This window comes from Centruroides sculpturatus, unplaced genomic scaffold (assembly GCF_000671375.1).
Source record: "Centruroides sculpturatus isolate CEXI.00-Female unplaced genomic scaffold, Cexi_2.0 scaffold853, whole genome shotgun sequence".
Classification (NCBI taxonomy): domain Eukaryota; kingdom Metazoa; phylum Arthropoda; class Arachnida; order Scorpiones; family Buthidae; genus Centruroides; species Centruroides sculpturatus.
In genome coordinates this window covers 147876-162958 of record NW_019385032.1, presented here as the reverse complement: position 1 = coordinate 162958, position 15083 = coordinate 147876, and positions in this window count along the sequence as shown.

Below are 15083 nucleotides of genomic sequence, written 5' to 3'. Positions count from 1 at the left end.
GCGACGTTGTATCCAAAACTAAGACAAAATGAACCCAAGTTTTTTAATTCTTTTAAAATATCTATAAAATCATTTGACAATGGTTGGTCTCTTTTAGATTTCATCAATAAATAGATCAGTATCAAAATGATCGTTCTCCATTTCGGTCAACGTACGTCCACTTTACCCGAAAACGCGCGATCGAATGTACAGTAACATGGCAGCACATATATCTCAAAGCGCTCGGCTGACGCCCGCAAAACGCGCGTTTTAACAAAAATCTATCAACGCGCGTTTAAAGCGCGCTTGCCCAAAAGCGCACGTTTGAGTGTGTACGCCTATGTAGAACTCTTGGTTCTTTAAAACGCGCGTTTAAAAACGCCTAGTGTGTACATAGCCTTACTGACTACCTAGTTACGTATAAATACAGACGATAACTTAACAACACTGAGCGGCAGTTGCGATTTTGAGTCCCGCTAGGGTGGAGTATTTTTTTCCATAAAAATCTAATCCGATAGTTCGATAATTCGGCAGATCGTCTGGCTTTAAAACTATTTTTGATTGGTCCCACATATTCCTAATTTTTAAGCACGTAGAAATGACCAAAAAAGTGAGAAAAGTGAGAAAATGACCTCAAAAGTGAAAAAAATGAGGATACTTCAGAAAAGTGAGTATAAGTGAGAAAAATGAGCGACTCCGAGGCCTGTATTTTTATACATTAATCTTTGTATTTAGTAAACTTAATTTAAACATTTTTAGGTAAGCATTATTAACCTTTTTTTAATCATTGGTAAGTAATCATTCATAAAAATGATAAACAAAATAAGGTGATATCTCAGTATTCAAATTGTTCCCAACTCAAACAATTCAGTATTCAAACACAAATTCTGAAAAAGTAAATCACTCAATCTACGATTGAACAAACATAACCCATCAGAACAAGTTTTCAATTAATAACATACAATAGAGCATCGATTATCCGAATATCAATTAACCGAAACGTCAATTAACTGAAAGCTTTCCAGTTAAATTTCCACTAGTGCTGCAATCTTTGGCTATGTCTTGGGCTACTCCAATATTATTTTTGTTGGTGTGTGTGTTTTAGTTGACAGCACTGGCGTGACCATGAGAGGGTACTTTTGCTGGATTTGAACGAATTTCAGCATGGGATAGGTTAATATATTTTTTGTACATAATTGGTTATCCAAAAAATTGATTTTCTGAACAACACCAGACCCCAATTGAATCGGATAATTGATTCTTTACTGTATTTTTATTTTGTCATCGATAAAAACTTTTTATGATAAAAATAAAAAAAATGAAGATATTTCTGATATTTCTGATCAAGATAGACAATAAAGCTCAGATGATGATACTTTGTAAAAAGAAAATGCCCTCATTTAACTAAGATTAATATTAACATACTCCAGTATAATACAGTACTTTTAATTGTGATTGTTACTTAATTATCAATTGGAAATAAATTATTGATTGCTTTGATAAACATATTTCTCTTAGTAACAAAAAAATAGTATATTTTTGTTAACTATAGTATATTTTTGGAACCTAACCCTATGTTTTGTACAGCATAAATTTGCATAACATGGCACTTTTTCAGAACATAACTACCATGTTATACAAGGGATATCTGTATCTACAACAATATAAATAATTTAAATGGTATGCCAAGGAGAACAGTTGTGCCAAATAGAATAAGCAGATAATAACAAGGAAGTGGAATTTTCCTACATTACAGGATCTTTTGTCCTAACAATAAATATATCGTTATATAAAAATTTAAAAATTATCTTTAGAAGTTGCATTACAAATATCAATAAAATATTACAATAATTTTTTTACAACTGAAGTTAATATCCCTTAACTATAGATTACTTTTCAACTAGTAAACTGAAAAATACTCTTATTACATTTCAAAAAACCAATAGAAATCTTCTATTTTATTCTTCCTTTTGATTTAGTTAATTTTATTAAAATTTTGCATCATCATACATAAGCAAACTGAAAAGAATTTTTAAAAATTACAGAAAAATTGAGAATTTTCTTCTGTCATGAATTTAAAAACATTTATGGAAATAAACTTATAAAAGAATCTTATAAATATACTTAAAATATACATTAATTAATTTACTTAAGAGATGGTGCCTAACGTCTACTTCTAGTGCCAAATTAATTTATACCAATCATTTAATTAGCCTTATTATAGCCCGATATTTAGGCGATCGTTTGGTGATTTATAATATACATTAACTTCTGAGTAAAATTCACATCTTTCTTCACTGGATTAATGTTAACCTTGAAATTTTCTAATGCTAGAAATTAAAAACAATTAGTCTTTATGTAAGACGTCTCATATTAAATGAAACTTTACATTCATTGTTAAGAGACTATTAACTTTAGACCAACAACAATAATTTTTCAATTAATCAAGTTATTTTATCAAAATTATTCTACATTCAAAATAAGATAAATAAATAGAATGGTGCAAAAATATGCTAGAATGAATACACTTGATTTATATTTTTATTAGTTTAATTAAACAATTTTACTTACTGAATTTTGATGAAATGAAATCATCAAAATTCAATAAAGAATTGATGAAATGAAATTATTATTTAATTACTTAATTAATGATTTCATTTCATCAAAATTTATCAACCATTTTAAAACAAAATTGAAAACTAAATCACAGAAAACATTATATATGAAAATTTAATAAGCTAATTACATTTTGATAATTTCTTATCAATATATTCTAGCCATATTAATCTTTTCTCCTTAGTCCATTTCTTTAAAGATTTATCCATTATGATTTTAGTATAAACTGTCAAATTAAGATTATTCTATATTTGGAAATTATTGTAAATATTTGGAATGTAAATAAAAAAATAACAGGCAGTTAGGATATTGTAAAAAATAGCGTATCAAATTGTAGTTGGGAAAGGTCAAATGTATAGGACATAATCTTGAAACAGAATGCACATAACTGGGCAATTCCTAACAATACAGAATTTGTTTAAAAGACTTTCTTAAGTATGGAAGCCAGTAAAACAGAATAAGTTTTTGTGCATTTTTTGACTGCAGGAGTAGATAGAAGAAATATTCATAGAAGAATAAGCACCATATAAGAAGATCACTGTATATTGTTATCCTGAGTACATGAATGAAACAAGCATTATATTGTGAAAGATGCACCTCTTTGAAAGATAATGAAAACTAGATCAACCAACTGTTATCACAAACAATGTAAACAAGTGGATAAAGTGATATATAAAATACACCTGCAACTAAAGAAATAATGGATATAAGGCAAAAATAGTCCATAAATGATGAAGGGAAAGTTGCAATACAAGAATATCTAGATATAAATATCTACTGAAACCCGATGCTTAGCAAATAGACACCCATGATTGCCATAAATAATCGGGCTCTAATTTGGAAATATTAATTATGAATTACAAATAAATTTGGCACTAGAAGGAGGCATTAGGCGTCATCTCGTATTAAATTTAATAATTATAATATTTAATTAATTAATTTAGAATAAACTGGAAGAAAAGAATCAGCCTGAAGCGGGACTCTAACCCACAATCCTGCTTACCATGAGAACACATTATGCTATCTGGATCTTCGGTCCAATCTCCTTTTCCAGTATATATAAGCCTTTGCTATTTGGCAAAGACAATGGGAGGAGCATAGCGAATGTCTTACAAAGGAGTTTTTCCCCCAAGGTTTCAGATTCTACTCTTCCAATCATTGACCAAAAATTGGTCCAATTCTATACTGGTCATGGGAAGTTTAACCAATATCTTCACAGGTTTGGCAAATCGGAAAACACACTGTGCGAAATTTGTAACGAAACAGATGGAGTAAAACACTATCTGTTTAAATGCCCTATGTTGGATGATAAGCGTTTTACCATCACCACTCTACTTCCGCAAGAAGAAAATTGGCTTGCAGCCTTGACATATTTGTCAAAGACAAAAACTGTTTTGTAGCATTTAAAAAACTAGTATATACTTATTTCAACAGAACTACTGTTAATTAGGTCAATTAGTCTCAATGGACTGATGTTTGCTCGAATGTGTTTATCATTGATATAATATTTTGTATTATAATATCCTATGTTCATTTGTTAACAATACCCAAAGTATGTTACCATGTATTTATGTAATCAACTCATATGCAAATTATTTTATGTAAGTATTTGGCTACTCTGTGGTTAATAATTTGCCAAGTACATTAACTGAACTCTAAAACATATAGCTGTAATCTAACATATTATTGTTATGTAACCTGTTTTACTTGTATTATGCTTGTAAACATTATGCTCTCAACCTCGGTGGTGCTCTGCGGAGCCGAGGCAATCTTCGGAAATAAAGATTTATACAAAGTGAAAGTATATATAAGCCTAATGTATAAACATCAACAGTTAACACTGCCGACTTTCTTTCAATTTATTCTAAATTAATTAATTAAATATTATAATTATTAAATTTAATATGAGATGGCGCCTAACACCTCCCTCTAGTGCCAAATTTATTTGTAATTCATAATTAATATTTCCAAATTATAACCTGATTATTTATGGCAATCGTGGATGTCTATTTACAAGAATATCTGTATACGTGGGTCCCACATCACCTGAGTCAAGAGCAGCTAGTCCATATGGGAACTATACTTGAACATTTGTTATGAAATATTATGAAATAGAGAAGATAGAGTTCTTGCAGAATCATAATGTTCAATCCTGAATTATGTTCAATGCAGAATCAATCCTGGAGTTATCATTTTGACCCAGAGAGCAAGAAGCAGAGCAGTTAGAGGAAACATTACTTGTCACTACTTCCCAAAACATCTGAAACCATGCCCAGTACTGGAAAATTAATGCTAATTTTATTCTTTGACTACCAAGGCCCTTGCTCAAACTTCATAAAAACTATTGCCAATATCAATGTTATATGCAACAGCAAAACACTGATGCCATGTAAGTTTCAATGAAGTTGAAAAGACTAGGTTTACTGATGAAGGTATGATTCTCTTTCACAATAATGCAAGGTCTCAGATCATCAACATTGTTTATGACACACTGCACATGCACTCTGATGAAATGGGAAACCCTCCAACATTCTTCTTATAGTCCAGATCTACCACTCTGCATTTATCACATTTTTTGACAGCTAAACAAGCACTAAAGAAATGATCATTTTGATCAGACAATGAGTTAAACAAGGCCATCCTAGGTTAATTGTACCTGCAATATAGTATCAACATACACAATAACAACTTAAAAAATATGATTTAAATAATGGAAAAAAGTCTATTTATGTCAATTAGCAGTTTAATAAAAACAAACATTTCTGACAGGTACAAAAATGTCTTCATCAGATAATGCAAGAAGAATGAAAATATTTAGAACAAATTCTAGAACATTTTTAGAAATGCATTCATATGCAAAGTAAAAAATAAATAAATTTTTACCTAAAGCTAGTAACAATTATGAAACTAAAGCAAAATAACAAAGTCACATTTGAAATTGAATAAAACAAATCATCATTAAAAATGTAATAAAACTAAAATAATATAAGTAAAAAGCATGTTGGTTACACTAGCAACCAAAGGTGTTCCACAAGAAAGCTATCTTCTATCTAATAACAGTGAAATAATTTATTAAATTCCTGTAAGGATTATGTTTTGTTCCTGTCAAATAAAGCTCAGTGTTGAAAGGTGTCTCATCACTTTTTGAGTGATCCTCAATTATCAAGCAAATTATTTGTATAACTCATTCCTTATTTTTTTTAGTAATGTTTGATTCTTATGTATTTCTAAAATTGAACATTACATTAACAAAAAATATCATATTTTGATAAATTGCAAAATAATGTTGATATCATATATATATATAACTGAATAAGTATAAATAATATTCAGTTGAGTCATAAGTAATGTCTTTTTTTCTAATCATTGTTTTCATGCTAAGCATAACTTGTATAATACACCAATTGGCTCAGGTGCTAATTCATTAATTACATAGATTTTTTTTAAGTTAATCAAAAACTGTTATGAAAACTGTTATTAAAACAGTTAAGTTATTAATGTCAATAGAAATGAGCTTCTTCAAAGATGCTTTAATGCATGTAATGCTATATGAAGATAGGAAAGATAACACTTTAGTTATAGCAACAAATAATATATGTATTGTATAAGGCAATGAAGCCTTAACTATCACAATGTCAGCATTTGTTAAAAAAATTTGAAAATGGGAATTTCAATCTTGAAGACGAGTCTCAATCTCACTGCCTAGTCTCAAGTTATGAATATTTTGGGAGTATCAGGTGGTACCAACCAATTCAATGAGGTCATTTACTGAACAAGTTGGTATCATGTTACTCCCAACATATTTGTTTTGCTATACACAACTCAAGACTAGACATTCTGAATACTCTTCTGGCTCAGAAAACGCTGCATTAGTGAAAATGACCAAAAACTATCCGCACAAGAAATTGCAGAAGAAAATGATAAACAACTGCTAAAATTCTGGTTACCAAACAGATTAATCAGAAACATTTTCAACTATATTGTTGGTCATCTTCAGCTTACAGAATGAACAGAACAGAATTCCCAATGAAGAGCTTAATTGGAAAATTCTCCCTCATCATCTTATAGCACCCACGGATACCATCTCTTCTAATCCCTTCAAATAAATATTTTACTCACATTACAAGAAATTGAACCTTCATTTTGGTCATTTTTATCATAAGGAGGTCTATTTTATAAAAATTATTTAAAAATTTGTTGAAAAAAATTTGATCATCAAATCAGAATTCTGTACATAAGAATCTATTGAAATAACTTAATTTCAATAGATTTTTGGCAATTACTTGCATATCAGTGTTCTTTATTAATAATTATATCTTTTTATTTTAATCCTTTTCTACATAATTTTTAAAATAAACTTTTTTTTTACTTACAATTTCTTGACGGACTTGAAAATTGTCCATCTTCAGTAGCCCCATAATTGGGAAAATTTCCTGTATTACTATAGGACATGATGAATATCAAGTTTTACTCTAAAAATAAAAAATTATTATAATGGTAATTTCAATATTAAATTAATCTTTCAGATATTGTTTTTATCATTAAATTATTAGATTAATGTCATAATATTACTACTACTAATCCCTAATAGTATACAGGGTGTCCCAAATACATTGTTACAAGCCAACAACTCAAACAATTTGACCAATAGGAATAGTCTTTTTTATGGTATCAACGGAGCTTCCTAACAATAGTAAAATTGTCACTCCTCACAGTCTTTTATCAGGGGACTTTTTCACTGAATTGGGTTAATGTCCATTTGTAAAATTGAAATTCAACTGTTTCTGATTAGAAAAAAGTGATCACAGAATGTTGTTTATTAACAGTGCAATTAAGAAGTAAAACTAAATACAATCACAGAAGTACAGTACAACTGATAAAAATACATTTAGACTTGTCTAAAAACATTAATATGATGGCTTTAAAATAAGTCTCTCTACAACCAATAACCAGTGCAAAGTACAGCTAAGCAATTAATAAACATTTTTATGAAGAGTGTAGCACAGAAAATTTCTGATATTAATATTTCCTGGTTCAGCATAATTTCAAGAAAACATGCTTCCCATACAATTATGACTTCAGAAAATAATTAAACTCTCTCAAAATTTAGTCAAATCAATCTTCATTCAAATTATTATTTATTAAATTACAATGTTATGATTTGAAAACTGAAATATTTGAATTCACATTATTGTTTCTAAAATATTCCCAACTTCCCTCAATTATAGTTCATCCTTTTGTTAAGTTTTGATCAGTTTTTATCACTTAATTAAATAATAAAAAGAAAAAATTTCAATCAATTACCTTTTTACAATTTTTATTTAACATTAATTTTGACTAATTTATTATTCATAAAAGCTTTAATAAATTATAGGCTTATACATCTGTAAATAGTTTATTATTAAAAAATAAACAATGACTAGATTTTTCCTTCATATTTAAAATTTGTATTGTAGCAGATGCATTTTTAAAACTAAATTTTCGTAAAACTAAATATTAAAGAAAAAGTTTGCTGTTTCATTGAAACATGCAGCATGGCTATAGAGCATACATAATATCACTATGCATCTATAATTTCCTTTAATAGCATCATTCCATCTCACCCAAACATTTCAATTAATAAATTCGACAAGATCATGAAATTAAGCCCAATCAAATTTAAACTATCTTAATGTAATTTGAAATGTAATAAATTAATACATTTCACTGGTAAATGATGTAATCTCAAAACAAAACTATAAACAATACTTTAAAGAATTTTATAATTATAAAAAACAGTAAAAATTTGCATTTAATTTATAATAAAAATGATTAAACATCCATTAATCTGATTTTTTGATTAATGCCAAATGAGTGCCTGTTTACACCAATGTCATCCAGCAATCATTTGACAATAAAAATTATTATTATTAAACATTATATTTATAAAATTAATAATTATAAATTTCATAGCTGTGCTGTTTTTCATAGCAGCATAGTTTAATGGTGTTTTTATGTTATAATAAAATATTGAGATTCTATTCTTTATATTCAACATATTTTAAGAATATAGTGGTGTGCTAAATTTTTCTGAATTTCTCTAACATTTTTCACATCCCATTACTCAAATTGCTAAAGAACTTCTGCTGATAGTAGGTGCTATACTTTAAGTTACCAATTTGGTCTTGCTCAATTGATAATTTCCACAATTCTTAGCTGAGAACAAAGAATCATTGTTCTCAGTTAAATTTTCTCTAATTCTAATTTTTTTTATGTAAATCTTCAATTTCCTTCTTCAATGTTAGAATTTCTAAACTGCTAAATGTTCAAAAACAATTCAGACTAATGTTTTTGATCAATACTGATCTTTATCAGGTCACTTCTGTTTTATAAATAGAATATGTCAAAAACCTTACATTCTTCAACATATTCCATTTATAAAACATAAATGACCTGATAAAGATCAGTTTTGATCAAAAACATTTGAATATTTTCAAATATTTAATTAAATTTTTGTTCTGAATTTACTAAGGTTAAAGCTGTTTTTATAAAACATCTACACTCTAAAAACAATTCTTACTTCCAGAACAAACTGGTGCCATTTCTAAATGTAAACTTATTAATAATACTACTGTATTACAATGGAGATAACGTTTGAAATGGAGGTTCTACAAAAGAGCATAGAATGGGGGGAAAAAACGTAAAACCAAAGTTTTGAAATATAAAACAAAAGGATGAAACAAGATATTGATATGTAATTAAAAATTGAAAAATGATTTTATTACTACAGTAAAGCATTGATTATCCAAATGCCGATCAACCGAAACGTCGGTTAACCGAAAGCGTTCCAGCTGGACTGTTTCATGCTGAATCGAACATTTTTGATACTAGATTAACTTCTAAAGTATAATTTTTTTTTGTTTTTTGTATTTTTCAATATATTTATTTTGTTTGTACAAAATAAAGAAATAATTTTTAACGACACAATAGCCACGATTATTATTATAAAAATTATTGTTAGGCTTAACATCGACGAAAATTCAAAGCAAAGCAACACTCAACAGAGAAAAATTTTAACGTGAGATATATTAATATACTATTATTAGGATATACTAATATACTGTATTAATAACGTATTTTTTTGTACATAATCGGTTATCTGAAAAATCGATTTTCTGAAAAACCCCAGTCCCCAATTGATTCAGATAATCAATGTTCTACCGTATTTAATTATGTATTCAGACTATTGTACTGTTTAGCAATGTATTCAAGCAAAGAGTTTGTTTGTATACAGAACTATGTTCAGTTTATTATGTTGATAGAATTAAAATCAGAAGAAATTTAACAAAGTTATAAACCGTTGCACCGCGAACGTCTAGTCTGGTCTAGTATACCGATAGTGCTACTTGTTCATTGATGGCGCATATAATTGAATTATGTCGTATACCGAGCAAAATTTGTTTCGTCCAAACAGGACGTATTCTGAATTGGATGTATTCTAAAGCAGACGTATACTGAGGTACCACTGTATTTGTGTTAATAAAATAATATAAAATGAATTTAATTATACATAATTTAAGATATTGATAGTATTCTGAAATAAATTCTAACAAATCAAAATTATTTTTTTTTGGACAAATTATTCAATTTCATAATTAAAACATGATTGATGTTGTTGAGAATCTAGTTAGAGAAAACAACCTACTTTACACAAATTATACAATTCAAATCACTAAGATTTTTTATAACTTAGCTTGAAAGTGTTAAAAAGGATCCCATGGATGAATAGAGAATAAATAATTCTAGTATTCAACATCATCAAACTTTAAAATTGTACTATTAATGTATAAGTTTATTAATAAAAGAATCAAACTATAGACTCATTAATATTTTAGAAATGTTAATTTAAATGGACAAAATTTATCATAGATTGCAACCAATAGTGAGAAAGAATTCTAAATATGAAATTTTATATTTTTTTTTAGAACACAATAGAGCTGTATTTTATCTACTATATAATTTATTTGGCTATCTAATATTTCAATATATCAAATAATCCAATTTCAAATTGTTTAAAAATAAAAAAACTATATTTTATAACTATATAAAAAATTTTAATGTACAACAAGAAAACAAACTCCAGAAAAACAAACATAAAACTGAATGAAAAACTAACATTTTTAACAGCTTTTAGCATCATTGTCAGGTTACAAACTGTTCTAAAAAGGAACATACAAACTGAACAATAAAATTTTTAAAACAGAACAGCATCTGATTGGTCAGTGAAGCAAGCATGTGAATTCTGGTATTAATCAATTAAAAAAAGTAGATTTACTGGATTTCAAAAAAGCCCTCCATGCTTGCAAAAGGGTGTTATTGTCATTGTAATTAATTACTATGTCTTTCCTGCACGCTTTGTATATTTCTAGTTTTTCTAAGTGCTTGAGATAGTTGATTTCTCTGGAGTGATGTACAAAATGTGCCTTGTCTGAGTGCAGTTGAACTTGATTGTCTGTAGCAAGAGCTGTCAAAGCAGTTGTGGTGTGACACTTTTGATTAATGTTAAATATTCTTTTAACTGATGGCTAAGGAACAAGCTGTAGCTCCTATACTCATTCCTCTCTCAGACAACAGAGCCAGCCAGAACTGCTGGTTGGTTCTGTTGTCTGAGAGAGGAATGAAATACCCACTTGACATTTATCACAAGTGTCCTTAGCATTTCTGAGTAATGAATATACAGTGGGGTTTCTTCTATTGAGGTTGAGCAATTGGGACATTAGTTACTTTCTCTATCTCTTGGAAGATGTGTCTAATGTATTCATTATATCTTACCAGCGTGTAAATTTTAACTTCCATTTCATAGTATGTGGCATAGGATGTGTATCTTAATTAGACCCTTGATTATTTTGGATGGATAACCATGCTGTACAATGAAGTGCATGATGTACTTGGAGTTCTTCTGTCCTGGGTATTAGAGGTGTGTGTGAAGGCCCTTTTTACAAGAGCTTCAAAGGCTGCAATTTTAAAGGTAAAGGAATCTCTAGATGCAGCAGGAATGAAAATTGAATGGTAAAAAAGTTTATGGAAAACTGAAGTGGTGATACAGTCATCTCAAATTGTAATCATGATGTCAAGGAATGAGCCATTGAATGATTTTCTTGCTCAATCTCAGCTTCTTTCAATTTTGCATCCAGTTCACAGGATGGCAATTTACCATTCTTAAGTCTAACTAACTTCAGCTGGTGAGATGCCTGATTAATGACAGCAGTGGCAGCCTGCCTTGTGACAATCATCTTGTGCTGGTCTAAGCTCTCAGACCTGGACAAGGTGATTGTCACAAGTCAACAGTCAGATGCTCAGGTTTAATCCTCTTTTTGTTGGTAGATTTGTCAAGTGATTGCTGCTGCTGTCAATATTTACAAAACTAATTTATTTTTTAATTTATTTTATTAATTTGTTTTTTCAGTCTTGAAAAGCACATATGTTTAATTTACTAATACACATTTTTTATTACAGATTCAAAAAATTAAAATAGTTTAGTGCAAAAATAAAAGTAATTCTTCACTTTATTATTTAAATAGTGTTTGTTTTAAAAATAATGCAGTGTCTTAATTAATGATAATCCACATATAATGAAATAAAACAAAATGCCAAAATTAAATAAAGTAATAAATAGGACTTGGTCTTCTCTCTTTTACTCTTTACGTGCTCACATAACTAGCAAAAAACCAGCAATTCAGAGTAGTGGATGAGAAATGGGATGTTCTAATGCTTAAAAAATAAATAAATTACTAGATGGCCTGCCAGCACACTTGCCTTCCTATAGACTTAATATTGTATAATTGCCACTTAGCCATGAACCCATTGCACCTTTCTCAAATCTCTCTTCAACAGCATTAATTACAGGGCAAGAACTTTATTTTGATATCTGAAACACATTTGTATCTTCATCCATTCTCTCAAACAAAACTGGAAAGTATTTAAGGTTTACCAAATTAATATATAGATTGACAAGTGTTTCCAAATTGTTTAGATCAATACTGTACAATAGTAGCTGATCCAAAACTCAAAAAAAAATGCATTTTGCTACAGAATTTATCAAACAGAAAACAATCAAGAATGAAAGTACAGTATTCCATTTTTATAATTTCAAAGTAAATGCAAATCAGTTTGAAATTAGAAAGTATTGTTTACTTTTTACAATCATAAATCAATCACATGCAACAGCATGTATTGTATACAATAAAAGTAACAACTGAAAATATGATTTTAGTGATGTCATATTTTCAGAATTACTAATGTTTACATTGCATGCAAATGTTCATAGTTTGTAAAAAGCAGTAATTTTTTTTATAGCATAGAAATATATTTTGGAGAAACTTTTAAAACTGTTTTGTTGATTAAAAATTTATCATACCAGTAAGTTCATCTTAAAAAACACAAATATTTTAAAAATTATCTTATATTTTTTTATTGCATTCTCTAAGTTATGATCTGATAACATTTTAAAAATACACAAGTTCTCATTATCTTATACCAAAAGAAGACCCAACAGATATTAAATAACTATGTAATAAAAATAACTGAAACTTGAAAATAACTAGAAATTCTTCAATAGAAGAGCATCCAATCTACTAAGATCTAATTCATTAATACTTTGTGATAACATGTGATAGTCAGTTTCATTTTCTTATCCATTTTAACTTAAGAATCAAATGATTTATGATTATTAGATAAGTCTTGAAAGGTTAATTCCTTTATAAAATTCTCCTAAAAATTATTATTAACTGTGCAAAAAGTCAATATCACAGATAAATGTCAACGTAAAAGTAACGCCCATTTATAAGATTCTTTAACAAAATAATCTTTCTACAAACTGATCTTTAACTTTATATCTTAAATAAGGACTTGATGATTGATCAAACATACATCTGTATTTACTAATTATCAATAAAGTTTAATTTTGTTGCATAGATTAACTTTGAACATGAACTTTTTTAAATTTTCAGTGTCTTATACGTCACACAATCTTAAAATTAAGTTATAAAAACAATTAAGAGTATTTTTATTATATTTTTAAGACTATAAACACTTACCCATGACGAAAATAACTCAATTTCTTAACTACTTTCGAAACCGTATGATGTTGAATCAGAACAAACCCACTCCAGTGTCTCGGCAATAATACATTTTGACGTCATTGATACGAATAAGTGTTGCCAACAACAAACAACTACATTTCTCTCCCCCCAGACGATTTAATAATTAACTATTAATTTGGCCTATATTTCAGGAACGGCTGATCGGAATGGCATAAAATTTAACACTCAAGCAAAACATCGAGTCCTTTATGCAAGAAAACGGTTGAAAAGCAAAACTTTTATCTAAATTATGTCAAACCAAAAAAAAAGATAACTTAATAATTACTAAGCATTGTTGTAAAACTTTTTTTGTATAGAACATGATTAATTTGTTATGTGGTTCTATCTTGTAAGCGCACACGCTATTGTTCATTCTTGTTGTATCGTTGTTTATCGGCTTTGTCAGGAACAAAACAATTCTTGGGAGTATCTTGAAACTCCTGGAGTGCTCTTGGTGCTCCTGGAGTGCTCTATGCAGACGAGGTATATCTCGTCTGCATAGAGCATCCTACACACTTTCTATGGGACTTAGGTTAGGAGATCTCACTGAACATTCCATGCAATGTATAGCAGTGGCGTAGCGTAGTGGGGGCGGCAGGGGGGCCCGCCCCGGACGGCACATTTTAGGGGGCGACAAAATTTCACAATAAATAATAATAATATCTTGTAAAAATTTAAACTATTTCATTTCATATTTACGTCGCACCTACGATTCGGACCGATTGAAATGAGCACCGAACAGTGTTACCATCCAGACAGTCCGGGAATCGACTCACCGTCCAGGTGAACTATTAATTTTACCCGGGGATACTGTGCGCAACCTGTCGACCTTTTTTTTACTTTTATTTTTTATTTTATTTCATTTTATTTTATTTTTTTCTTGTACGATTCATTCGTATTCATATACACCTCAAATATCCATTAGAGCTAAGTCATCTAGGTTACTTACGTTACTCCCACCCAAGTCTCTCTAGCGCTAACTGTAACTGATTTAGAACCGGCATGCACTGCATATTATTCTTCGCATTGCAAAATAACATACGCATGGGTCAGGAACTTCTGTTCGAACAAACCTCACCTGCCGTCCGGGTCAGCGATTTTAAAAAGATGGCAACACTAGCATGGATTTTTTTTCATTACTTATTCTGTGACGAAACTGAATTTTAGTCTTTTAAATTGAGATATCTAAATAAGGGGGCGGCGAAATTTTCCTTTGCCTCGGGCGGCTGACACCCACGCTATGCCACTGATGTACAGTATATCCTCACTATCATGAAAGTCATTGATGAGTGCAACCCTCTGTGCGCAGACATTATCGTTCATGAAAATGAAATACTGCACCCACAGCGCCTCGGAAAAAATTCTCAC